Raw genomic sequence first — 26,598 nt, 5'->3', positions numbered from 1 at the left:
ACCTATCTTTTGTGTGACAGACCTTTCCTGCTGACTTAAAATTGTCTTTGGATAGAAAATTGTTACACCCTAACCTATTGTGGGCTCTGCTTTTTCAGAATTTGTTTTGATTTGAGGTATACTTTGAAGTTGTTTGGAGGGAAACTTGGCAGAGTTCAAGCTTCTACTCCATCATCTTGACCCTGCTTGTCTTTATCTTAAACTTCTCTTAAAATATGGTAATAAACAATGTTTTTACTTTTCACATGTTCCTAGCTTTCAAAGTCAACTACTTATTTGGATAACTTGATTGGAACTTTGGTTGTTTTATTTTTTTATTGATATCTTCTCAACTTAAACATTTTTTCTAATTTAGTATTGATTTTGGTCCTTTGTTTTAAAGAGGAAATTGCCCATTCTCTAACTGATAAATGGTCAAAGGATATAAACTGGCAATTTTAAGGGGAAGAAATTAAAGCCATTTCTAGTCATATAAAAAAATTCTAAAGTACTATTGATTAAGGAAATGCAAATTGAGACAACTCTGTACCACATCACACCTCTCAGATTGGCTAAAATGACAGGAAAAGATAATGATAAATGTTTGAGGGGATGTGGGAAAACTGGAACACTAATACATTATTGGTGGAGTTGTGAACTGATCCAACCATTTTGAAGAGCAATTTGGAACTATGCCCAAAGGGCTATGAAACTGTGCATATCTTTGATCCAGCAGTCTTACTGAGTCTATATTCCAAAGAGATCATAAAAAAAGGAAAGGGACCCACATGTGCAAAAATGTTTATAGCAGCTCTTTTTGGAGTGGCAAGGAACTGGAAACTGAGTGGATGCCCATTAGAGGAATGGCTGAATAAGTTATAGTTTATGAATGTTATAGAATATTATTGTATTATAAGAAATGATTTCCAGGATGATTTCAGAAAGGCCTGAAGAGGTCTACATGAACTGACATAAATGAAGTGAGTAGAACCAAGAGAACATTGTATACAGCAACAACAAGATTATATGATGATCTACCATGATGGACTTGGCTCTTTTCAATAATGAGGTGATTCAGGCTAATTCCAATAGATTTGTGTTGGAGAGAGCCATATGCATCTAGAAAGAGGACTGTGGGGATTTAATGTGGATTACAGCATAGTACTTTCACCTTTTGCTGTTTTGCAATTGTTTTTTCTTTCTCATTTTTCCCCTTTTGATCTGATTTTTCTTGTGTAGCATGATAAATGTAGAAGTTTGTTTAGAAGAAATGTACATGTTTAATCAATATTGGATTACTGTTGTCTAGGGGAAGAGGGAGGGTGGGAAAAAATTTGGAACACAATGTTTTGTAAGGGTGAATGTTGAAAACTATCTTTGCATGTATTTTGAAAAATAAAAAGCTATTATTTTTTAAAAATTTTGTTAATAAAGAGAAAATGGCCATGCTGCACATAGCTTCTGAAGTGATTACCATAATAATTAGTCTCATCCTGTCTTAAAATATAATCAATTTTTTTTTAATGTTATTTGATGATTATCACATCTAGGACCTCCTAGTTCTTCTCAAATTCATCTTAAATGCTACTCCCATTTTCTTGTATACTTCACAACTTATTGCTAGGTCAGAATCCAAATGTGGTAGCTCACAAAATGCTGCCAAATCTATTTCATTTCATATCTATCTGTTGTTCCCCAATTTTTTCCATAAAAAGTCCCAGTACAATCTGCTATCTTCTTGATGAAAAGATTCATGATATACAGATATAAGATATCTCTATATTAACATTTTTCATTTTCTTCTTCCACAAACCACATTTTCCTTTTCTTTTAAAATGATTTAGCATTAATATGTTATTCCTATAATTCAATTATTTTTATCTAATTTATATTTTTGTAAGTTTTTATTATTCTGTCTGTACAGAGGAGACATAACAACTCCAATACAGCCTTGCCTCTGAGTTCTCCACAGTTTGTCCTTCCAAAGTTCTGAGAGCCTTGTTCACTTTCTTCTGCCATCTTAAAGATACAAGTGAAATATTTAGGCTTTCCATTTGATTCCCCACATAAACATCTTTTTTGCTTATATGCTTCCATGATGATACACACACACACACACACACACACACACACACACACACACACACAGAGGCAAGATTTTACAAATAATATTCCATGGAAGACCAACCATATCTTCCAATTACAACTAATTGGAAGATGTAGGGAATAGAAAATTCTATTTTGTTTATATTTGTTATTTTAAAAAAACCCAACAACTCAAATCCAAAAATGTCAATTGAGCAAAATAACATCTTAAAGACTCATTTTCAACAGGGTGTCTTTCTTCAATACATCAAACTTGTACCAACAGAAAGGGAAAGTACATATGTAATCTGGAGAAATTTTACCTTGTTTCTGCCTTTGTAAGTCTTCCAAAGACCTAAGAAGATAGCCAAGTAGATTAGTAGATAAAAGTTACAGGCCTGGAATCAGAAATATCTGAATTAAAATCCTGTTTCAGATACTTATTAGCTTCATGAACCTAGGTAAGTCACTTTCAGCTTTAGTTGTTTCTTCTGTACAATGGGTATAAGAATACCTATTTCACAAGGTTATGAGAGTCAGTTGCCATTATATATCTATAGAACTTTGTGTATCTTAAAAGTATTATATAAATTCTATTATTACCCAGGTGACTTAGGGGAAAACGAAGCAGAATAGATTTGTAGAGCCTTGTTTACCATAAAGGGACTGCTCTTAGAGTCTTGCTAATTCCTTCTGTGCAAAAGAATATAACTAAGAAGGATGGTTATATTTTATAGCACTTTGTGAACTTCTAGGTTCAGTTGTAGGCACACCAATATGTTAGGAAGAACTTTTAATAGTTCTATGTGGGGATAATATACCTAACTACTAGGAGAGAAACTGCCATAATCAACTCCCCTTCTGAATGCACTGAGAACTTCAAGTCAGGACACATTCTAAGTACTTTGCTTCTTTGCCTTCCTTTGACCTTAGAAATTTTGGGAGACTCCTTTAATTCCCTCTTCATTATGAGTCAGAGAACTATATGGGGAATGTTTCATCACCAATAAGAATGTAAGAATAGGGGATGAAAAGAAAGCTGTGGAAGTAGAATGGATGTTTTACTTTCACTTTAATTTTATATGTATTAAAAATGAGGTGATATCTATAGACATTGTAGTCAGAGAGGAGAGAAATTCAGGGTGATTATTCCAAGGCATGTGGACAAAACTAATATAACTGTAAAATTTATTCTATATATTAATATTTTATTAGTCCTAGATTGCGAATTTAAGAAGCAGTAATCTGTGCAAAGGGGGAAAGCTTCTTTCACAGGAAAATGAATGGCTGCCATTAAGAGAAATAGCTTAGGTTTTGAGTACCCTCTGGTGGCCAGAGGATAAAATTGGCAGATTGATAAAAAGATTAAGGGTTGCACTAGGCTTACATGCAGACAGCACGATTCAATATGGGATAACTTAGCAGCTTACTCAAATATTGCCCTCTGAGTTACTCCAAACCCATTTACTGGATTTAATCTATATGACAGCTTTCTCCCTGTATGTATAAAGGAAGTACCATAATCCAATGCAAATCAAATACAAAATATATTCAAAGTACACACAAAAGTAATTTGTTTTGGTGATGAGGATGCTAAGAACTAAGGGTGCTGGAAAAAGGCTCTAAATAAGCATCTGTCTGGTGTCATTTCTCTTACCTAAAAAGCCTCCACCTCTACCTAGAGGCAGCTAATTGGCCACAATGGCTAGAATATTGGCCTTGGATTCTGAAGACTCCACTTCAAATCCAGACATTTATTAACTATGATCCAGGGCAAGTCTCTTAACCTCTTAGCTTCCACAAATATAAAATGAAAATAATAACCGCACTTATTTCCCAGGATTGTTGTGAGAATCAAATGAGATAATATTGGTAAAGCACTTAGCACAGGGCCTGACACAGCAGAAGTGTAAGAATGTTTGTTTCCCTCCTTCCTTCCTCAGCTTCTTTTTCTTCAAAATACCAATTCAAGCACAGTTTCCTATGCCAGAGGTTCTGAAAGCACTTCCAATTAATTCTTTGACAGTCAAATAAGAAAGCAGGGGTGACTAAAAACTGTTTTTGAAAACTGGTTTTTCAAGTTATTTTAGCCCACCTGTTGCAAATATTGCAAGGACAACAATATCACATTTTAAGTTTTCATGATTTTTGATAATGTTCCAGGTCATCCAGGTACTCACTTCATTCACTGTGTGAGAATGTGATTGTGCATATTTGCCAAGAGGTAGATAGAGCCCTCTTCACCTACCAGTATAAATATGATGATTTAAAGGAAGAAAGACAGTTTAGTCCAGGGGTTCTCAAACTATGGCCAATGGGCCAGATGTGGCCTGCTGAGGACATTTATACAGCCCACCAGATTATGGCAAATGGGCTGAAGGGAGGAGACAGAGTGTGAGTTTTTGTTTTTACTATAGTCCGGCCCTCCAACAGTCTGAGGGACAGTGAACTGGCCCCCTATTTAAAACGTTTGAGGACCACTGGTTTAGTCTATGTTGCAAAAAATATTTCATATGATAAAAAATGTATTTGTCATATATCAGTGTAACTTTATCTTTAGGCATGATAATTCTGTAATTTTTTAACTTGTTAATTTAAAAAATTTTCCTTTTTATAACTACTTGGTTACTTTGTAATAAAATTGAATCAAAAATTAATTTTTCTTATATTATAATTTCTTACATATTAATAAACATGAAAAACTTATTTTTAATTTTAATTGCCTACTTCCAATAGGCTAAAATTACTATGTTTTACATTTTTTAACTTTAAAAGTACAAAATTGAATTATATAAGATTCAGTCTTCTAAAAGATTCTTTCTCACTACTTAGAACCTGGTTATATTCATACTATTACAAACATGCTTTCAGAGTGCAAGGACTTTGAGAATAAACAAGCATTGGTTTTTAACTTAAAATCCTCTTCAGTATTACTTTCCAATAAAATTTAAAATTTAAATAAAAAATTTAAAGCATTAAAGATTATCCCGCTTCTTTAATTATTTTCTTCAAATCATCAGGATATTTAGCTGTTGCACCCTTATTTGTACTCTATTTCTCTGGGAGTTTTAACATTATACAATTAAACTCAATTTTTAAAGTGAACTAACCAAACCTGGCATTAAGTTTCAGGCACTCTTGACATTTCATCCTATTTTAGAGTTAATTTTGACTATATTCATGACATTCAATTATATTAAAATTTTGTTCTAATGTAATAAAAATAAGTCTCTTCTTTTTTGGACTGGTAATATTTCCAATTGAAATATTCTTCCTTTAGTCCATTTAGTTATGGGCTCTTAAAAAAACAAACAAGCAAACAAAACAAAAAAAACAAAAACAAACAAAAAAAAAAAACACATTCCTCCTCAACATGTACTCTTCAATCCAATGAAACTGGCTTCCTGGCTGTAAAATACTCCATCTCTCAGTTCCAGGTATTTTCTCAAGTTATTCCCTAATCCTGGAATGCTCTCCATCCTCCACTCTACTTACTGACTTCCCTGGCTTCCTTTAAGTCCCAACTAATAGCTCTTCTTCTACAGGGAACCTTCCCTAATTCCTCTTAATTCCAGTGCTTTCCCTCCTTTAAGGATTTGTTGTTTCTCTTGTTTATATAAATTTGTTTCCTTGTTGTCTCCTCCATTAGACTGTGAGTGACTTGAGGGTAAGGACCACCTTTTGTCTTATATTTTAGCCCTGGCCCTTAGTACAGTGTCTGGCACATGGAAACTACTTTCCAAAAGGAAATAAATAAATAAATAAATAAATATTGGCAATAAGGCATGCAGTAGCACATCAAAACTAAACATGTGTCACATCAATACCTTTTGTGTTTATATCCCCATTGACTTCTAAATCCAGAAAAATGAAATTTAATGCATTTCTCTCCCCATCTGTCTGGCTGTTTGGACTTTAAAAAACCAATTTCATAAGTAAAAAGTGGGGAGACAAGTGAAAACAGAAGTTTATATAAAAAAAAAAAAAAAAAAAAAAAAAAACTCAGGGTTTTGGCAGACTAGAAAAGGATAGTGAGATCTCAACAGTGAGACCAGGAGTTAAAGAAGCAAATGTACTGAAAATCAAGCTGTCCAGATGAAGGAAGGTAATATTCCTATTGTATTGTACTCTAGTCAGAATGAATATGAATTAGGCTCAGTATTGGGGGTCACATTTTGAGGAGACCATAATAAGCTAGAGAGTGATTAGGAATTTGAGATCACTACACATAAAGGTCAGTTGCTTAGCTCTGAGAAGACCAAGGTAGATATGATAGCTGTCTTTAAATACCGAAGAGCAGCATGTGAAAAAGGGATATGTTCTGTTTGGTCTTAGAAAGTATACATAGAAGCAATGAATAGAAGCCAAAATGAATCATGATAAGGATTGATAATAAGTAAAAAGTTCCTAATAATGAGAGCTATCCCATAATGGAATTGGACACCTTCTGGATTTAATGGGTTATGCCTTATTAGAAGTTTTCAAAATAGTCTGGATGACCACTTATAGTGATAATGTGTTAAAAATGTTGAACTCTGAGATTCCAACTCTGATATTATCAATCTTTTTCTTGATACTAAACTAGTACTTGTTAGGATTACTAAGTGAGAACTGAGGTTGTCTGGATAGTGACAAGGTGAGAATTCAGGTTTTCTGGACAATTACAAGGTGAGAACTCAGGTTGACTTGATAGAGGGGGCAAGCTCATTGGCTGGGGTGGTTCTTCCCAGAAGCCCTTGCATTATCCCACACCCATTCTCTGGGAGGATAAAAGAGACAGCACTGGGCGCAGAGAGCAGATCGGCCTGGAGAAGGATAAGAGCTGGAGGAGATTCAGAGCCAGGATTCAAGAGAAAGACTCTGCATTGCATCAGGCTTGACGGGGCTCTCTGCAGGAAGGGAAGTCACTTCTAAGGACAAGAGTTAACAGCAACTACCTGGAGACAACGGTTCGTTACAGGAAGAAGAATCTGTCGGAGAGATTTGAGTAGAAGACACAGCAGATCTCTTCCCAGAGAGTGATCCGGCAGCTTCTAGAGACGACAGCTCGTTACAAGTACTTTTTTTTGTGTTATGGACCCTTTTACCAGTCTGATGAAGCCTATGGATCTCTTCTCAGAAAGTTTTTAAATGTATATAGGATATAGGATAACAAAATAAAAAAGTTTTATCAATATAAAAATATTACTTTTTCCCTATATAAGTTTATGGACCCCTTGAAATCTATCTATGGAACCCTATGGGGTTCCTGTACTCCTGGTTAGAATTTTTGCACTAGATCACACAATCCCAAAGGCTGAAATTGTGCATTCTTCATCGTACCATTCCCCACAATTCTTGTACATGGCAATTTCTTAATGAACATAATCAAACCTGCTTTTCTAATTTTATTTCATTTCTTTCTCATTTTCATCTCCTTCTCACAGACTACAGTTCAACCAAACTGGACTACTCACTATTCCTTGATCTTGTTCTGTTGTCTCCTAAGTTTTTACTTTTGTACCTGTAGCTTTCATTCATGAAATAGATAATTCCAACTTTTTCTTTTCCATTTCTGCCTATGAAACTCTTTTCCTTATTCAAGCCTCTAGTTCCATGAGACCTTTCTTAGTCCTCGAGCTATAAGTTATCCATCCTCTTGATTCTCTCAGGCCCCTTAATTTGACCTCTCCTCTGTCTCATTTTCTATCTTATGTTATAAATATTTGTTTATATTTCCTTTCCTTAAAAGTCTATGTTTCTTGAGGGATTGGATTGTAACATCTTTAATCTTTGTATCTAAGCCCTGAAAGACCTTACATATATAGAGCTTAATAAATGTTTGTCAAATTGAACTGAATCTAGTTTAACCAGTTATTTTACATATAAAAACATGAAGAGCTAGCAGTATGGTTCATTTAGCCTTTATTGCATACTTTCTTGTAATCTTAATTTCTGCAGCCCTTGTGTGGGTTCCTTCATAGCATAAAGTCTGAATTACCTATGGAATTAGAAATGGATGATAATTCTGTTTGTTCTCTTGAAGTCTAGACCATTCAGAAACCTGGAAAAAAATCTTGTTACAAAATATCCTGGATGGATGACAATGGTTCTATCATTTTAATCATTTTTTTACAAAGTATCAGAGCACAATTTTATTACAATAAAATTTTTATTACAATAAACAAAACCAGACAGAACAAAAAAAAAATACACTGCTTACTGTGACCTATCTCCTCAAGTTTATTCAATTCCCAAATGAATACTTTGGTATGCACAATCACAATGCCTGACAGTCTGTTTCTAAGGACTAGAGAGGTCCTATATAAAAGGTCTTGTTAACCATAAAGTACTATATGTCATCTATAATTATTGTTGTTGTTATCACTATTAGCAATTCCAAAAATAGTCAGCACTTATTATTTGTAGAGCTCTAAGCTAGGCTGGAAGAGATACAAAGATATATCTATTTGTGTGTATATATTACATATATATATATATATATATATATATATATATATATATATATATATATATATATATACAGAGAGAGAGAGAGAGAGAGAATATTCCTACCCTCATTCCTCACAGAGCAGGAAGAAAATACATACATATGATACTAATTGCTTGGTACAATATTGTCTATAGGATCTGTATTTAAAGGAACTAGATTCAAATCTTAGTTTAACTATTGTCCTTCATTTCAGAGAGGACCAATAATATCATAAGTGATGTCTTGACTTGTCTATGAATTGGATTTAAAAGAGGAAGAGTTGCACAAAGTCATTACCTTTACTTTCCTTGAGTCGTCAAAGTCCAATAGAAGGACAAAAATCAAGACAACTGGCAATGGCCCAGGATATAGTGGAAGCCTGGCATCTTCAATGTCTGACCAAGTTCTAGATGTTCTACATTGCTTTCTTTAGTTGTCTTTATGGCCACTGGAACAAATTATTCTCATTTCCCATCCTGCTAAAGGAAATCTTTATCCCTGTCGGGTAAACATCCCCTAATTCACCAGTGGGCTTAAGGCCTGTTAGTTACCCTCAACCTGGTCTGCTAAGAGTTTTACTGGGATATGGCCACTATTCGTGCTATGGCTTCTTGGGTGAGAATCAGGTAACATGTACACACCAAAGCTGAAGAAAGGCCTTGAAAGGGATTTAGCCAATGCTCACATCAGAGGTGCTAGTTCTCCTAAACACTACATAATTGCTACATGTAGGACTTTGGATGTTTCCATCCTTGCTTGGACATATCCAGGCCCCTTCACTGGGACTCAGTTTCTTCATTATGAAATGAAAGAATTGGATTAAATGACCTCTGATCTTATAACTCTAAATTTATAAATCTAAAACTTCTATGATCTCCAAATCTTATCATTTTTATATAGCATTATGCTATAAAAGTATATATATATATATATATATATATATATATGTATATATATATATATATATATATACACATACATATATAATTCTTATGCTATATATTAAATATGACAATATTAAAATGACATGCCCCTTAATCGATATTTGCATGTTTGTAAGTCCTAGACATCATCTTAGAGGGCTACAATAACCTCATTTCTTTGTTGGCACTTTGTGGTCACCTAATTGACCCACTGCATCTCTCTGACATCTTACTATAAGACTCACATACGACAGTTTAAATGTCTACAATTCTTGGAACTGTTTATATAAAATGAGCACATGCAAATGTGCTCTCTATATAAAGCTCTCTATAATTTATCTGGACTTACACTTTACACACACACATATATATGTATATATGTATTTAATTTTTTGTAAGCCATTGAGATTAAATGATTTGGTCAGGATCACAAAGGGAGTAAAGTGTCTGAAGCTACACTTACTTGAACTCAAGTCCTCTTGAGTCTAGGGTGCTTTATCTATTAAACTACCCAACTGCTCCTAATACATATTTTTCAGTTCTAAATATTTTATTAGCTCCCAAAGGGAAAGTCCTATAACTCATACCAGTGACTGACTGATTACACAGGATAATAGCATCTTGAAGTGGAAGGAACTTCAGTTATTATTTAGTCAAAGCCCCACAGTTTATAAAGATGGTGAAAAGAGCCCAGGGAGGGAAGTGACTTGCTCAATGAAGTCTTAGAGGTTGTCCATAGTATAATTGAGATTCAAACACAGATATTATGACTCCAAATCCTAAGTTCTTTACTGTCTATTAATGTGTGTTGATTTCTTTTAACGTATAATTTAGACTACAGATTTCAAAGAGCCTGGGTTTTGATACACATAAGTTAGGGGAACCAGATTAAAATGTAATTGAACAATTATTAACAAAATAAAAATAAAACAGAACATGGATAATGTTAAAATATGATTTCTTAATCAATATGGTACAGGGATCCTTATGTATGATTCAGTGGCTCTCTGTTTCTATTTGAGTTTGACATCACTGACTTAAAAGAATAAAACTGCTTTCTAAAAAGAAATACCATTGATAATAAAAAGATAAGGAATTTTTAAAAAGTTCATTAGGTTTTCTTCTAGGCCCAGGCATATATGATATACAAATCTCACAGCACACAAACTGTGGTAAAAAGGCACTGCTCTTAATGGCCTTTGATACATTAGCTTTCACATACTATTGCAATGAGTAACTGCCTACAAGTGGAATAGAAAGCAAGTTTTTCCTAATGTGCAGGAAGTAGTAGTGTCTATCAAATACTTAGGTGAAAGCCAAATTCAACTGAAAGGCTAAGAGAGTAATGAAAATATCAGTGGGAAGTAAAATGGGGAGACTAGAGTAAATGACCTCTAAGGTTTCATCCAGCTCTAAATTTATGATCCTATGAACGTCAGCACCTAGTCTGAATATAATCCATGGATTAATGGTGAATAGTTTTGTTATTGTTAATCCTTCTTATTTTTTTTATCTATGCCCTTGAGATATTATCTGAGAATAATTTATAACATGAAGAAAATTACCCTCCCTATCCCACTCCAAACACACACACTCAACAGAATATAAACTCTTTGAGAAGAGGATTTTTCATTTTTTGTGCTCCCAGAATAATGTTATGCTTCCAGCAGACATTTAATATTTGTTGAATCGCTGAAAACAAATTAAAAGGTTATTTGCTCTTGCAGACAACAACTACTAAGGAGTTTCTTGTTGTAAGGTAGCCGTTCCCAGCTGGAGACTCTTTAACAAATCAAAATTAAAAGCAGTCATTCCTTCTTCCTAATACAACAGAGGCAGAAGTTGAAATCAGGGCATTGGTATAAGGATGGCTTTGGAATCAGAGAACCTGAGTTCCAGTGTTGACAGCTATACTTCGACACTGGATAAGTCACTATTCCTCTCTATGCTGGATCCCTCCTCCAATTACATGTAAATAATATTTTTTAACATTAAAATTTTTTTTGAATTCCAAATTCCCTTTTTTAGAAGGCTAAGGATTTATTTTAAAGATTTTTTTCAAATACATGCAAAGATAATTTTCAACATTCACCTTTGCAAAACCTTGTGTTCCAAATTTTTCTACCTCTCTCCATCCTTTTCCACATCCCCAAGATAGAAAGCAATCCAATATAGGTTAAACATGTGCAGTTCCTATAAGATATTAGCATATTTCCATATTCGTCATGCTGCACAAGAAAAACTCAAAAGGGAAACGAACATGAGAAAGAAAGAAAAAAAAAAAAAACACAAGCTAACAAACAATAACAACAAAGGTGTAAATAGTATGATTTGATCCACATTCAGTCTCAGTTCTCTCAGGATGTGAAAGGCACTTTTCATCACAAATTTCCACTTTTCATCACAAGTCTATTAGAAGTGGAAGGCAACAGATTTATATAGATTATAAGTCACTATTCCTCTCTAAACTTGTTTCTTTCAGCTCTAAAAATAGATTATATTAATAAATAAAAATTATGTCAGAGGGTCATTACAATGCTCAAGTGAAATAGTGGATAAACATTTATTAAGAACCTCTTATGTGCAAGATACTGAACTAAATACTGAAGACACAAATAGAATAAAGATGGTCTCTGCCCTCAAAGAGCTTGTAGTTTAAAAGATCACACAAAAAGGAAGTCGAGAAGGTGGGGGTTAGGATAAGGAAGAGAAAGGACCAGGTATAGGGACATGATAGAGAAATGCTAAGAGTGTAAGTGGAAAAGAAATTTAAGAGATGGCTGATCGGGGCCTTCCTTGAATGGAGATTTGGGGAGGTGCTCCCCATTCCACTTTTCAATCAAAGAGTACTAAAAATACTAAGTCTGATGTGATTGTACATAATTGTGAGGTTCCTGGTGGCATAATAATACATATAAAGGGCTTTGTAAAAGTCAAAACTACAACAAACCAAAACACAACATAAATGATTTTATGTCAGTGCATTAATGATTACAATGATTCTTTCTCCATCAGGCAGATCACAAAAGTTGTATCCTTTCTCATCCAGTGAAATTCTTACTCATTTTTTCTGAAAATCTTCCATAAAGGACCTATTTAATGTGGTAAAAGTCTTTCTCTGATTCTTTTAATATTTGGGCATGAGTACAGGCCTGTAGCTTAACTTAGAATTGCCTACAATTTTGATTCTTCTGAGATAATAGCATGACGTGAGCTATTATTATTATATGGAAGTGATGCAGGGAGCTTGGTAGAGAGAAGATTTCCTCTTGAAGCAACTAAAAGGATATGACAAAGGTTCCTGAGGTGGGGCATCATCTTTCACTAATTTTAACTTCTCTCTATGACAGGATGTCTTGACAGCTGGCTAGGGTTTTATGCTAGCAAATTTTTAGGAGTGTTTCGTCCTCAGTGTTTCATTCACACTTTTGTTTTAAGAATTCCTCCAAGATAGATGCCCATCAATTGGAGAATGGTTGAATAAATTGTGGTATATGAATGTTATGGAATATAATTGTTCTATAAGAAATGACCAGCAGGATGATTTCAGGAAGACCTGGAAAGACTAACATGAACTGATGCTATGTGAAATGAGCAGAACCAGGAAATCATTATACACAGCAACAACAAGATTATATGATGATCAACTCTGACGGATGTGGCTCTCTTCAACAATGAGATGCTTCAAACCAGTTCCAATTGTTCAGTAAAGAAGAAAATCAGCTACACCCAAAGAGAGAACTATGGGAAATGAGTGTGGACCACAACAGAGCATTTCTACTCTCTCTGTTATTGTTTGCTTGCATTTTTGTTTTCCTTCTCAGGTTTTTTTTTCTTTCTTTCTAAATCCGATTTTCCTTGTGCAGCAACATAACTGTATAAATATGTATACATATATTGGATTTGACATATACTTTAACATATTTAACATGTATTGGACTACCTGCCATCCAGGGGAGGAGGTGGGGAGAAGGAGGGAAAAAGTTGGAACAGAAGGTTTTGCAAGGGTCAGTGTTGAAAAATCACCCATGCATATGTTTTGTAAATAAAAAGCTATAATAATAATAAAATAATTCTTCCAAGTCTTATCCAATCTCAAATTATACAGAAATATCATTAGTTAGCCAAAGGGAGGACTCCTTCTTAGAACAAACAAGATTCTGGAAAGAACTGAGGAAGAACAAAGCTCTTCCTTAGGAGATGCATTAAATAGGGCAAACCCCTACTTGCCTAAATCTATACTCTAACTCAGAGGTATGGGTTGGACAAAATGTGTTGGTAAGGAGATAATATGAGAGTTCTTTTATCAAGTCTTAAGTCAAAATTTTCTTCTTCAAAATATTGAGAGTAATTTACAAGCAAGAGTAATGATTACTCAAATCAACAAATATTTATGAAATTGTTCCTTTAGCACTGCTATTTAACAAGACATCATAGCACTAGGAACAAAAACAAAACAGTTGTTCTGACCTCAAGGTGCTTACAATCTATTTAGGTATACTGCATCATAGTAGTGATGAATAACAACTAACAATATACATTCATATAGCTGTTACTATGTGTCAGACATTATGCTAACTTTACAATTAGTATCTCATATTTCATTTTAACAATTAAGGGAGATAAGAGCTATTATTGTCTCATTTTCAGATGAGGAAACTGAAGCGAATGCTACAGCTAGTAACTGTTGAAGGTCATGTCTTCCCAATTTGGGGCCTGATATGCTATTCACTGAGTTAACATAGAGAGTCCTATAATAGATTAATCAAAGGTCTCTAGGAATATCACACAAGAGAACAAGCAATAATAATTAGGGAATTCAGGGAAGGTTTCACAGAGGAGGTGGCACACATGTTGGGTCTTAAAGGAGTGAGGTTTCTGAAAAGCAAAGGTGAAGAAGAAATCATTCCTAACATGGCAGGTGGGTGATAAAGCAAAGACAGTAACAGGAAGATGGTTTTGTATGTTTAGGGAACAGCAAGTAACCTAAGTTGGCTAGAAAAGAATTGAAAAAAATAATGTGAAATAAAGTTAGGAAGACAGACAAGAATCTGGAGGGCCAAAAATCCCAGTCCAAAAATGCAATAAGAAATTAAGTTTTTTTTTTTGCAGGAAAGTTACACAGCTGAATAAGTACTATAAAGAAATTATTTCAGTAGCAATGTGAAAAGTAGATTATAAAGGAGACAGGTGGCAGTAAGCCAATTAGGAGGTTACTACAATAATCCAGGTAAGGTATAATAAGGAACCCAACTAGGATAGTAGTCATGTGAATGAAGAGTAGAGGACAAATACAAAAGATGTCATGTAGGTAGATGTGACAGGACTGTATATGGAGAATAAGAGAAGGGAAAAGTCAAATATAAGCCTAAAGATACAAACCTAATTGATTGACGTGGATAACTATGGTTCCCTTAAGAGATAGGAAAGTTTGGAGAAGAGAAGGTTTGAGGGAAAAATGAACTCCACTTTAGACAAGCTGTGTGATGCCTATAGAATATCCAGATGGAGATTCTAACAAGCAGTTGGAAATATATGCCTGGAGGTCAAGAAAAAGAATAGAACTAAACATTTTTTAAAATGGTAATCACCTGTCAAAATAATAATTGAGTTCAAAAAAAGCAGATAAGTTCATAAAAGAAAACAGGATAAATATAGCACAGAGTAGGTAGCCCAGGACAAAACTTGTTGGACAGTCACTCTTAGGGATGGTCAATAGAGTATGATCTACATAAAAAAGGGAAAGGGACCCACATGTACAAAAATGTTTATAGCAGCCCTTTTTGTAGAGCAAGGAGCTATCATAACTACCAAGGAATCTATCATAACTCTAAGCAGTCCTTGCCCTCCTTTGAATCCTCTCTGGTTTATCAATGCCCTTCCTAAAATATTACCTACAATTGAATATACATGTTTGGTGTAGTCTGACCAGAGCAGCACAGAACAGGATGACTAACTCCTTAATTCTGAATATTAAATCTCTACTTAATTAATCTTAGGATCAGCAGGATGATTTCAGAGAAGCCTGAAGAGACTTACATGAACTGATTCTAAGTGAAATGAGCAGAACTAGGAGATTATACACTTCACCAACAATCCTATATGAGGATCAAATCTGATGTAAGTGGCTTTCTTCAACAATAAGATGATCTAAATCAGTTCCAGTTCTTAAGTAATGAAGATAACCAGCTACATCCAGCAAAAGAACAATGGAAAATGAGTATAGACCACAACACAGCATTTCCACTCTATCTGTTATTGTTTGCTTGCATTTTTATTTTCCTTCTCAGGTTATTTTTACATTCTTTCTAAATCTGATTTTTCCTGTGCAGCAAGATAACTATAAATATATATATATATATGTATATATATACATATACATATATATATATATATATATATATATATAGTATTTGACATTTACTTTAACATATTTAACATGTATTGGACTGCATGCCATCTAGAGGAGGAGGTAAGGGGAAAGAGGAGGGGGAAAGTTGGAACAGGTTTCAAAAGGATCAAAGATGAAAAATTAACCATGCATATGTTTTGTAAATAAAAACTATAATAATAAAAGATAATAATAAAACAAAAAATAAATTTTAGAATCATAGTTGCTTTTTTATCTTGCCATTTCATCCTTTTAATTCAACTTTGAGCTCACAGTTTATTAAGACCCCCAAATCATTTTCAGGCAAACTGATATTAGCCACAACCCCTCTATCTTTTATTTCTGAAATTTTTTAAAGTCTAAACTTCTCTCTACTGAATTTATTATTCAATTTTATTTAAATCTTAAAATACTCATCAATTACCTATGGTAAGATATTGTGATGGGCATTCATGGGTTAAATTTCTACAGGAAATTGGAGATGTATGGATTAAAGGTACATACTGAGATGTTAGTCTTCTCAAAATAAGCCATTTCATTTCCTGAAACTGTTGCAAGTGAAAAGACTACTGATGACACAGAAAGAGATGTAGAGGAGATAAGGGAGCTCATAATTAATTATCTCAATCTTTTCAGTGAATTATGAGTTTAGGAAATTCACGATTTGAGGTCGGAGAAGTATTACGGCAATCATTGTAGGGAGTGTAGGAGAGTCAATTAGCAGCATCAAAAATCTAGTTGAGATTAGTTACCATGGATTTGTAGTGGATCTGGCAGACACTGTTACCTAACTCCCTTTAGTAGCATTCAACAACCCAAAAAGAAAAGCAGAGAAGTTTAAAGAAATCTTAATGAGAGAGCCAACTGAGTAAATCAGTCTTTGGAAATTTAAAGATGAAGCAGGATAGAAAACAAACCACAAGAAAGATTTATAAATAGTTTCATAACAAATTCACCATCAATGATAAAGGAGTTATGAAAGTAGATAGTGGACATTATGAAATATATTAAAAGTCCAGGCTTTTCACAGTTAGAAAATAGGGAACAATATTAATATCAAAAAATTACATTATCATATTAACTTAAGATTCAACATTGCAAAAGGACAATTAGATACATCTACTATTTACTAGGGAAAATGCTTTCAGTGTATAGCTTTATTTTTTTAATAAAGTTTTTTATCTTCAAAACATATGCATAAATAGTTTTCAACATTCACCCTTGTAGAACCTTGTATTCCATTTTTTTCTCGTTCCTTTCCTTCCCCTCTCACCTAGACTGCAAATAAACCCATATATGTTAAACAATTCTTCTATACATATTTCTACAACCACCATGCTGCACAAGAAAAATTATATCAAAAAGGAAAAAATTGAGAAAGAAATCAAAATGCAAGCAAACAACAACAAAAAAGTGAAAATATTATGTTGTGATCCACATTCAGTCCCAGAGTCCTTTCTCTGGGTGCAGATGGCTTTCTCCATCATAAGACCAATGGAACTGGCCTAAATCACCTCATTGTTGAAAAGAGCCACATCCATCAGATCAATGTATATCTTTTGAATTACTATTTAGAAAATCTTGTCTTCTGTAAAAACATGTTCTTTCTGCATCCCTGTAGCCTGTATTTAAAGAATCATGCTATACCTTTTGATCCAACAAGGCCACTACCGGGTCCGTATCTCAAACAGATAAAAGAACTTACATATGCAAAAATGTTTGAAATATTTCTATTTGGGCTGGCAAAAAATTGGAAAATGACTGGATGCCCATCAACTTAGGAATGGCTAAATAAATAGTAATATATTAAAGTAATAAAATATTATTGCTCTATAAGAAATTATGAACAGGCTGATTTCAGAAAGGCCTAGAAAGACATGAGCTGATGCTAAGTGAAGCAAGGAAAATATTGTATACAGCAACAACAAGATTGTGTGATTATCAACTATGATATACTTAACTCTTCTCAGCAATTCAGTGAGTCAAAGAAATTCCAATAAACTTTGGATGGAAAATGTCATCTGTATCCAGAAAGAGACCATGGAGACAGACTGAGGACTGAAGCAAACTATTTTCACCTTTTTTTTTTAAGTTTGCTTTTGTTTGCTCATGGTATTTCCTTTATGTTCTGATATATCTTCCCACTTGTATGAGAACATTGAATGTATAACCTAAAAAATAAGATAAAATAAAATAAAATAATCTTGCTATAGTGAGTATAGTGGTGTGTGCCTCTGATGCCTGCAATCTGGGAAGGTGAGATCAATGGATCCTACTTTATTATTCTAAATGTATGAAAAGCATTTGAGAAACAGTGTGTTACAAAGAAATGGAAATCATGATCCGTTTCTTTAAGGAGTTCCCAACCTAGTAAGGAATATAGAGCAAAACAAACAAACAAACAAACAAACCCAGACAGCTAAATAAACTTCAAACTTTAGTGCAGAGGGGAAAAGAATACAGTAATCTATGTTTTAAAACTTTGTATGTTCTTTCAGAGGACAAGCAGTTGTTTTGTTAAGGAACCTGGAATGTAGTAGCATCATGTGACCTGAAAGTTTCTTTCAAAAGCAAAGAATTATTGAACACTCCATAAAACCCTTACACTTTATTCACCCAATATTTACAAACAGTTTAGATTCTTCAATGTGCTTTTGGACAAATGTTGTATTAATTTTTTTGTTTACCACATTAATAATATTTAAATGAATAGAAATAATTTATACCAATAAATTGCCTCAAAGTAACAGAATTAAAGCTGGAAAGAGCAATTAGGTCAAATGAGTAACAAGACTGAAGACTAAACATTTTCTCTAATCTTCATGACCTCTCAAACCTCAGTTTTTTCCATAGTCTACAACTTCCAGAATGTAAAGGTAAAGAAAAAAACAAAACAAAACCAATTCCCAGGAACAGATGCTCACTGACCCTAAGCCTATCAATACCTCTTTCCTACCTCCTATGCTACCAGTAGCAAGATTGTGCTAGCAGACCCAAGGACATGACACAGGCTTGTAACAAAAGGCATTCTTGAATCTCATTCTCCTCCACCCTCTTTCTAGTGCCACAGCATCCCCAATTACACATTATGGAAGTTTGCTCAGGCCTTGACAGCCAATTGACCTTCAAAAGCAAAAGTCTGCTCTAGCTCGGGCTGGCTAGAGAACAAAGGAACAGAGAGAATGAGATACATTATTAGGACAGAATATCATTCATGTGAGGGACAATGCAGCACTAAAACAATTCTGAAGAAAAGAGTCAACATCCAGCTAGGGTCAGTTGTGCCCATGTAAAAGTTCTTTGGGGCAAAGACCTAAACTGGTGAACTATGAAGTGTCCAATGTGGGAGAAGGCTGGAATACTTTGAGATGCAGCTCCCAAGAAAATCACAATCAGAGGGGGAGGGAGTCAGAAAGTGAATGATAAGGAAAATGGGGAGGAGGGGGAGAAAATGAAAGAATCAAAAATTTCAGGAAGAATAAAACTCATAGGCCTTGAACATAAACATAAATCAACAGGGAAAATGGTGACAGCTGAAGGAAATATGGCTTCCAGATCTGGTAAATGAGTTCAGACATTTATGAATAAAAATTGCCAATTAAAGAAAAATGATCTAACACTTAATAAGACAGAGTATCCTGGGGAATTTGAGGGCACAAAGGGACAAAACACTAATCCTTAGTGGTTTGAAAGAAAAATAAAAGTTACTGAGAGCAGAATTTATGTCCCACACAACAAAAATAATGAACAAAACAGAAAAACGTGAGCCTGCAAATTGTCAAAGAAAGAAAACAAAGAACGATAGACTAGGAATGCAAATACATAAAAGTGAAGAACAACTTAGAAGAGAAACAAAAATAATGACAGTAAAAACAACAACAAAATACCAAACCAAGTTCATTATGCAAACAAAACATACCAAACTCAAAGATAGGCCTCACAGACACAACCTAAGGATTATAGGTCTTCCAGAAGAACATGACAGGACAAAAAACCTTAACACTATCATGAAGAAAATAATAGAAGAGAATTACTCAGAACTTCTAAACACAGAAAATGAAATTCCTGTCAAAAGAATTACAGATTGCTTCCAGGAGAAAAAAATACTAATAAAACTCAAGGCTGCAGACTCCAAGACACATAGTGATTAAATTTAATAGTTCATCTAAGAAACAACAGAATCTGCAAATCATCAGAAGGTCCTTCAAGTACAAAGAAAAGAACATTCAAATAATTCAAGATTCTTCTGTACCCACCAGAAAAAGGAGGAGAGAATGGATGTATTCTGAAGAGAGAATGTAGCTCAGAGTGACCTACCTTGCAAAATTTGAACTTAATCACAGAGGACAAAAGACTTGGACATTCAGTAATAAAGAAAAGCTAGAAACACTTTTAGGAAAAAAACATCAGAACTGAAGAGATTTGTCTCAAACATCCCAAACAACAGATACTCAGGAGGAGTGAATAAATGTACACAAGGATACAGTGGTGAAAGCAGAAATTCAGTAGAAGTAACAATGAAGAGACAGACGGGATATTATAAATAGGACTGTGTATAGATATATATATGTAAATGCTTCTTTTGTAAAACTACATTGCAACATGGAAAGGTACATAGAAAGGAGGGAAGGGAATAGAGAGATAATGAGGAATAAGTGATGCACTAGGGTCAAATCAAGGGCTAGCAACAAGAGGAAGATGATCTCTGTAGAATTTGAAAGAAAAGGAGTGGATGAGGTAGAGGTGGGAAAGACTTAAAGAAAGAGATGGAGATAGGAATGGGGTCTTACTTTGGAGATAAGAAGGAATTCGGGTTTCACTGATGAATGCTCCTATGAATGAAAGATGGTTGGGAAAGGGCAATGAGAACCTTACAAAGGGGATTTGAGGCTTAAAATGTCTACTTATCCTGAGAAGGAAGGAGTTGGGGGCAAGTGGCACTTGGAAGAGTGGAACATACACAAGGAAATTTCAAGGCAAATGTAGAAAAAAATGACAACAAAAGAGGATATAGGTCAATGATGATTTGTATAATCAGGGAAGGTGGGTGAGGGGTTCTCTCTGAAGTCCCTAATGATGTAGTGTTCTATGAGTAGGATACAATGGAAAAGGGAAATCCTTGGAGCAAGAATTACAAGGCAGTAGCAGAAAGCACCCAGAGGGGAGCTTCTGGGGCAGAAATTTTGGAAATTTTGAGGGAAGAATACAGAGAGAAAAAAAGAGAGCAAATAATTACAGAGGTCATGAATCAGAGAATAAAGGTGCAGAACAAATAGAAAGAAGAGTAATGAAGAGAAATCCTTTTTGAAAAAGGTTGTAGAAAATGAAATTTAAAAACCAAGCAACAGAATTCACTGATGGGGAGAAGAGAAAGAAGAATCTAGTTGACTGAAAAGAGGAAAAAATAAATAAATAAATAGATAAAAGCAAGAAAGAAAAAGGAGCAAGTAAAACCCTAAATGGAAAGGGGTATCAAATGAGAAGAGGGGATTAGAGGACTACCTTTAAAAAAAAAAATAAAAAAAAAAAAGACTAACAATATAAAAATTTTGGAAGTCTACCAGCCAAGATAACTCCAAGTACCATAAAAACACAATTACAAAACACTCTTCACACAAATAAAATAAGATCTAAACAACTGGAAAACTATCAATTGCTCTAGGTAGGCCAAGCTAATATAGTAAAAATAACAGTCTTTTTTATTCAGTGCTATACCAATCAAACTACCACAGACTACCTGGGGGAAAAACAAAAACAAAAACAAAATCCATCTGGAAGACTAAAATGCCAAGAATATCAAGGGAATTAATGGGGGAAAATGCTAAGGAAAATGGCCCAGTTATACCAGATCTAAAATTGTATTATTTTATTTTTAAGAGTTTTTTTAAAATTATTATTATAGCTTTTTATTTACAAGATATATGCATGGATAATTTTATAGCACTGACAATTGACAAGCCTTTTGTTCCAATTTTTCCCCTCCTTCCTCCCCACCCTCCTTCCCCAGATGGCAGGTTGACCAATACATGTTATATATGTTAAAGTATAAATTAAGTGCAATATATGTACACGTGTCCAAATAGTTATTTTCCTGTACAAAAAGAATCGGCTTTTGAAGTAGTGTACCATTAGTCTGTGAAGGAAATAAAAAATGCAAGCGGACAAAAATAGGGGTATTGGGAATTCTATGTAGTGGTTCATAGTCATCTCCCAGAGTTCTTTCGCTGGGTATAACTAGTTCAGTTCATTACTGCTCTATTAGAACTAATTTGGTTCATCTCATTGTTGAAGATGGCCATGTCCATCAGAATTGATCATCATATAGTATTGTTGTTGAAGTATATAATGATCTCCTGGTCGTGTTCATAAAATTGTATTATTAAGTAGCTATTTGGTACTGGCTAAGAAAGTGGTAAATTAATGGAACAAATTATGTATGTAAGAAACAATAGTACATGACTACAGTAATTTACTGTTTGATAAACCCAAGATTCTAACTTCTAGATAAGAACTCACTATTTGACAAAAATTGCTAGGAAAGCTAAAAAACAATATAGAAGAAACTAAGCATAGACTAACATTTCATGCTCTATATCAAGATACAGTTGAAATGGCTACATGATTTAGACACAAAGGATTATACCTAAACAAATTAGGTGAGCAAGAAATAGTTTACCTGTCAGATCTATGGAGAAGGGAAGACTTTATGGCCAAATAAGAGAAAGAGAACATTATAAAATGCAAAATGGATCATTTTGATTGCATTAAGTTTAAAAGTCTTTGCACAAACAAATCTAATGCAACCAAGATTACAATGAAAGCAGAAAGCCGAGAAACTATTTTTTAAATCTAGTGTTTCTGAAAAAGGCCTCATTTCTCAAATATATAGCAAACAGAACTAAATTTATAAGAATGCAAGTTATTCCCCAAGGGATAAATAATCAAAGGATAAGAATAGACAGTTTTCAGATAAAGAAATTAAAGCTATCTATAGTCGTATGAAAAAGCTCTAAAACATTACTGATTAGAGAAATGCAAAATAAAACAACTCTGAAGTACCACCTCACCCATACTAGATTGGCTAAGATAACAGGAAAAGATAATGATGAATATTGGAAGGGATGTGAGAAAACTAGATCACTAATGCATTGTGGGTGCATTCTGGAGAGCAATTTTGAACTATTCCAAAAAGATTATAAAACTGTACACTACCTCTGATCCAACAATCTAGGTTTGTATCCTGAGATCATAAAAAAAAGGAAAAGAGCCCACATGTACAAAAATATTTATAGAAGCTCTTTTTGCAGTAGCAAAAAAATTGGACATTGTGAGGATGTACATCAACTGGGAAAAGGATGAAAAAATGGTGGCATATGAATATAATAGAATACTATTTTTGCTCAGAAATGATGAGCTAGCAAATATCAAAACAAAAACCTGGAAAGACTTGTATGAACTGATGCTGATAGAAAGAAGAAGAAACAGAAGAACTCTGAACATAATAACAGCAATACTGTTCAATGATCAACTATGATAGACTTAGCTAGTAGATAGGCATTCACTCAATTTCCAATTCTTTGACACTACAAAAAGAGCTGCTACAAACATTTTTGCATATATGGGCCTTTTTCCTTCTTTATGATCTCTTTGGAATATAGACCCAGTAAAGACACTGTTGGATCAAAGGTTATGTAGAGTCTTATAATCCTTTGGACATAGTTCCAAATTGCTCAGTATACACAACTCCACCAACAATGCATTATGTCTGTTTTCTCACATCCCCTCCAACATTTATCTTTATCTTTTCCTGTCACCTTAGCCAATCTGTTAGGCATGAGGTGTTACTTCAAAGTTGTTTTAATTTGATTTAAAGTATTGTTCATATGACTACAAATAGTTTTAATTTTAATTTTTACATCTGAAAATTATGTGTTCATATTCTTTAACCATTTATTAATTGGGAAATGACGTGTATTTTATAAATGCCTCAATTTTCTATGTATTTTAGAAATGAGGCCTTTATGAGAAATGCTGGCTGGAAAAAATTGTTTCCCAGTTTTCTGCTTCCCTTCTAATCTTGACTGCATTGATTTTGTTTGTGCAAACATTTTTTAATTTAATATAATCAAAATTATCCATTCTGCATTTCATAATGTTTTCCATTTTTTATTTGGCCATATATTCCTCTCTTCTCCAAAGATCTGACAGATAAACTATCTCTTGCTCTTCTAATGTGCCTATAGTATAATCCTTTTCGTCTAAATCATTAACTCATTTCAATCTTGATATAGAGTGTGAGATGTTGGTCAATCCCTAGTTTTTGTCATACTACTTTCCAGTTTTTCCATCAATTTTTGTCAAATAAACTGGAATCTTTGAGTTTATCAAACAGTAGTTTGCTATAGTCACTGACTATTGCATCTTGTGTGCCTAACCTATTCCACTGATCCAACATTCTAATTCTTAGTATCAAATGGTTTTGATGACAGCCACTTTATAGTATAGTTTTAAATCTGCATTTACTGACTATATATCTCTCCTAAAGAACCAGGCCTTAAACCAAACCCAATCTGATTTTAATTGGCCACTAATAGTTCCTAGGCCAAACCAGATTTGGTCACAGTTTGGGTCCTATTGACTCAGATTGAATGTAAATAACAGTCTTTTCTGCTTCGTCACAAGGGGAGGGACACATCGGAAATTGTGGTGATATAAGAAACAAAAATGTCAATAAAAATATATTTTTGAAAAAGCTAGGCCTTTTAATTCCTAGTTCAGTGCTTCCCCATATATAATAAAAACATGTGACTGAAGGAATAAGGTCGTATCTGACCTTAGCCTGAATGAAAAAAAAAAAAATTCTAAGGAGTGGAAATGAGGAAGAAGTTCATTTCAGGCCATGCTTATATCAGTAAAGAAAGGCAGGAGATGGATACTGAGTTCTTTCAAAAAAAAAAAAAGAAAAAGAAAAGAAAATCGAAACAATTTATCTTAATCTTGACTTGTTTTTTGCTTTTCTTTATAACTCCAATGCTTAGCATAGGTACATAATAGCTGCTGAATTATGCTCATTGGTTTGATGTTGGCTGAAATTATGAATAGAAAATGGATTTACAGAGTCACTGACCTAACTGCTAAAAACCCTAAATTTTAGGGTTATTAGTACGCCACAGGGGGGCAGTACGTCTCTACAGATGAACATTTTAAAAAAAAAAAAAAACTTACTTCACTACTTTGTAAGCTTTCTGAGCAGAGAATCATAAACGGTCCAGTTTTTCATAAAAGCAGTTCCTCTTCCTGAATCACTATGGTTGTCCGTAGCTTCCACACTTCAAATTCTGGGCGTCTTGGAGGAACAGAGGCAGTTTCTTTGTTTCATATTAACCCTGAATAAAATAATAAGTTTTAGAATTAAGTCATCTACTCCAACTCTCACCTTCTAATTAATCATTTTTTAAAATGTATTATTGGTGTAGTTTGACTTTACATTATTGTTATTTCTAGAAAAGAAAGAAAAAAACCCTCTCCTGTTGCAAATTGAACTCTCCTGACCAAAAAAAAAAAAAAAAAATCAAAATATGTCCAATACAGTCATTGTATTTTATAAGAATTAAAATACTATGGTCCTTATGGCTTTCCTCTTCCCCTTTCTTGCTAAGGCCAAAAGAGAGGAAGAGCCCGATGTCGGAGCGGAACAAAGTGCAGATCCGCGATTTTTAATCTACAGACAGAGACTTTCATACTTTCCTGTGCTGTATGTGAGGTGTACCTCAAACAATGCACAGCTTTGCAGGCCGTGGGCACAAAGTGAAAAAGAACCTTGGGAGGGCGCTAGAGAATCATCCTCCTGAGCCCAGTGGGGCCTCCAACACTTCCTAGCTGGGTGACCCTGGGCTAGTCCCATAAGCCTGTCTGCCTCAGTTTCCCCATCTGTAAAGTGAGCTGGAGAAGGAATGGCCAACCGCTCCCGTATCTCTGCCAAGAAAATCCCAAATGGGATCAGAACCAGCCATGACTGAAAAACAGCTTCCGTCCTTCAAGACCAAAAAGTTACAAGACTAATAATAATATAGAGGCCCTAGGTCCGAGGAGATGTAGTCTTATAAGGGCTGAAGACCCCAAAGAGAAGACTCTAGACCAAGAGGACCCCCAAAGACGTCGGAGCCTTTTTCCTCGGGAGATGGACTTCAGACCCACAAAACCAGCCTTAGACGGACCCACAAACACTCATTATGTGGGCCTTAAACCCAGGGAGTCCTCCAGAGAGAGCAACTCTTGTCCCGGGGAAACTCTAACTGTGAGCGCTGAGTCGGGAGCCCCACAAAGGAGCCCTAAACAGCGCCCTAAGAATGTGGCCTGCCGGGGGATCCCACAAAAAGTTGGCTCTAAACTCGGGTAGCCCTAGACCCCCGGAAAGGCCGCACAGAAGCCCGGGGCAGAGAAGAAACTACCTCAGGGCCCACAGAGGTCCGGAGGCGGGGGTCCTACTACACCCATCGCCTCATGGACCCTTGCCACCCAGTCGAATTTGGGCACGCGCAGTTCCAAGCCCGGAACAGTCAAAGGTCACCGTGCCTGACTGCAGACACTCATAGACTGCTCTGGGACAGCTCCCCCCAGCGACTTGCCAGCGAAGGGCGGGGAGATAAGTGCGCGCCAAGCGCCTCCCGCGAAACCCGAGGACCCTTGGCGGCGCCAAGCGGGAGGCGGGGTCTCCGTGACCTCATCAGGAGAGCTTCGGGGATTGG

The 26,598-nt window shown here is 34.8% G+C and overlaps 1 long non-coding RNA gene across 1 annotated transcript; it reads right to left on the bottom strand.

Annotated features, from left to right (window-relative positions):
• Positions 1-1,929: 1,929 nt before the first annotated feature.
• LOC141559960 (uncharacterized) lies at positions 1,930-26,365 on the bottom strand. Its single transcript, XR_012487592.1, has 4 exons — positions 26,302-26,365; positions 25,076-25,236; positions 2,388-2,419; positions 1,930-1,998 (listed from the first exon to the last, which is right to left on the bottom strand). It is a non-coding gene; the product is annotated as an uncharacterized LOC141559960 (long non-coding RNA).
• Positions 26,366-26,598: the final 233 nt, after the last annotated feature.

The sequence above is a fragment of the Sminthopsis crassicaudata genome, chromosome 3 (genome assembly GCF_048593235.1).
Source record: "Sminthopsis crassicaudata isolate SCR6 chromosome 3, ASM4859323v1, whole genome shotgun sequence".
NCBI classification, from domain to species: Eukaryota; Metazoa; Chordata; class Mammalia; order Dasyuromorphia; family Dasyuridae; genus Sminthopsis; species Sminthopsis crassicaudata.
The sequence above is the reverse complement of the archived record's forward strand: the minus strand, read 5'-3'. Positions and strand labels throughout refer to the sequence as shown.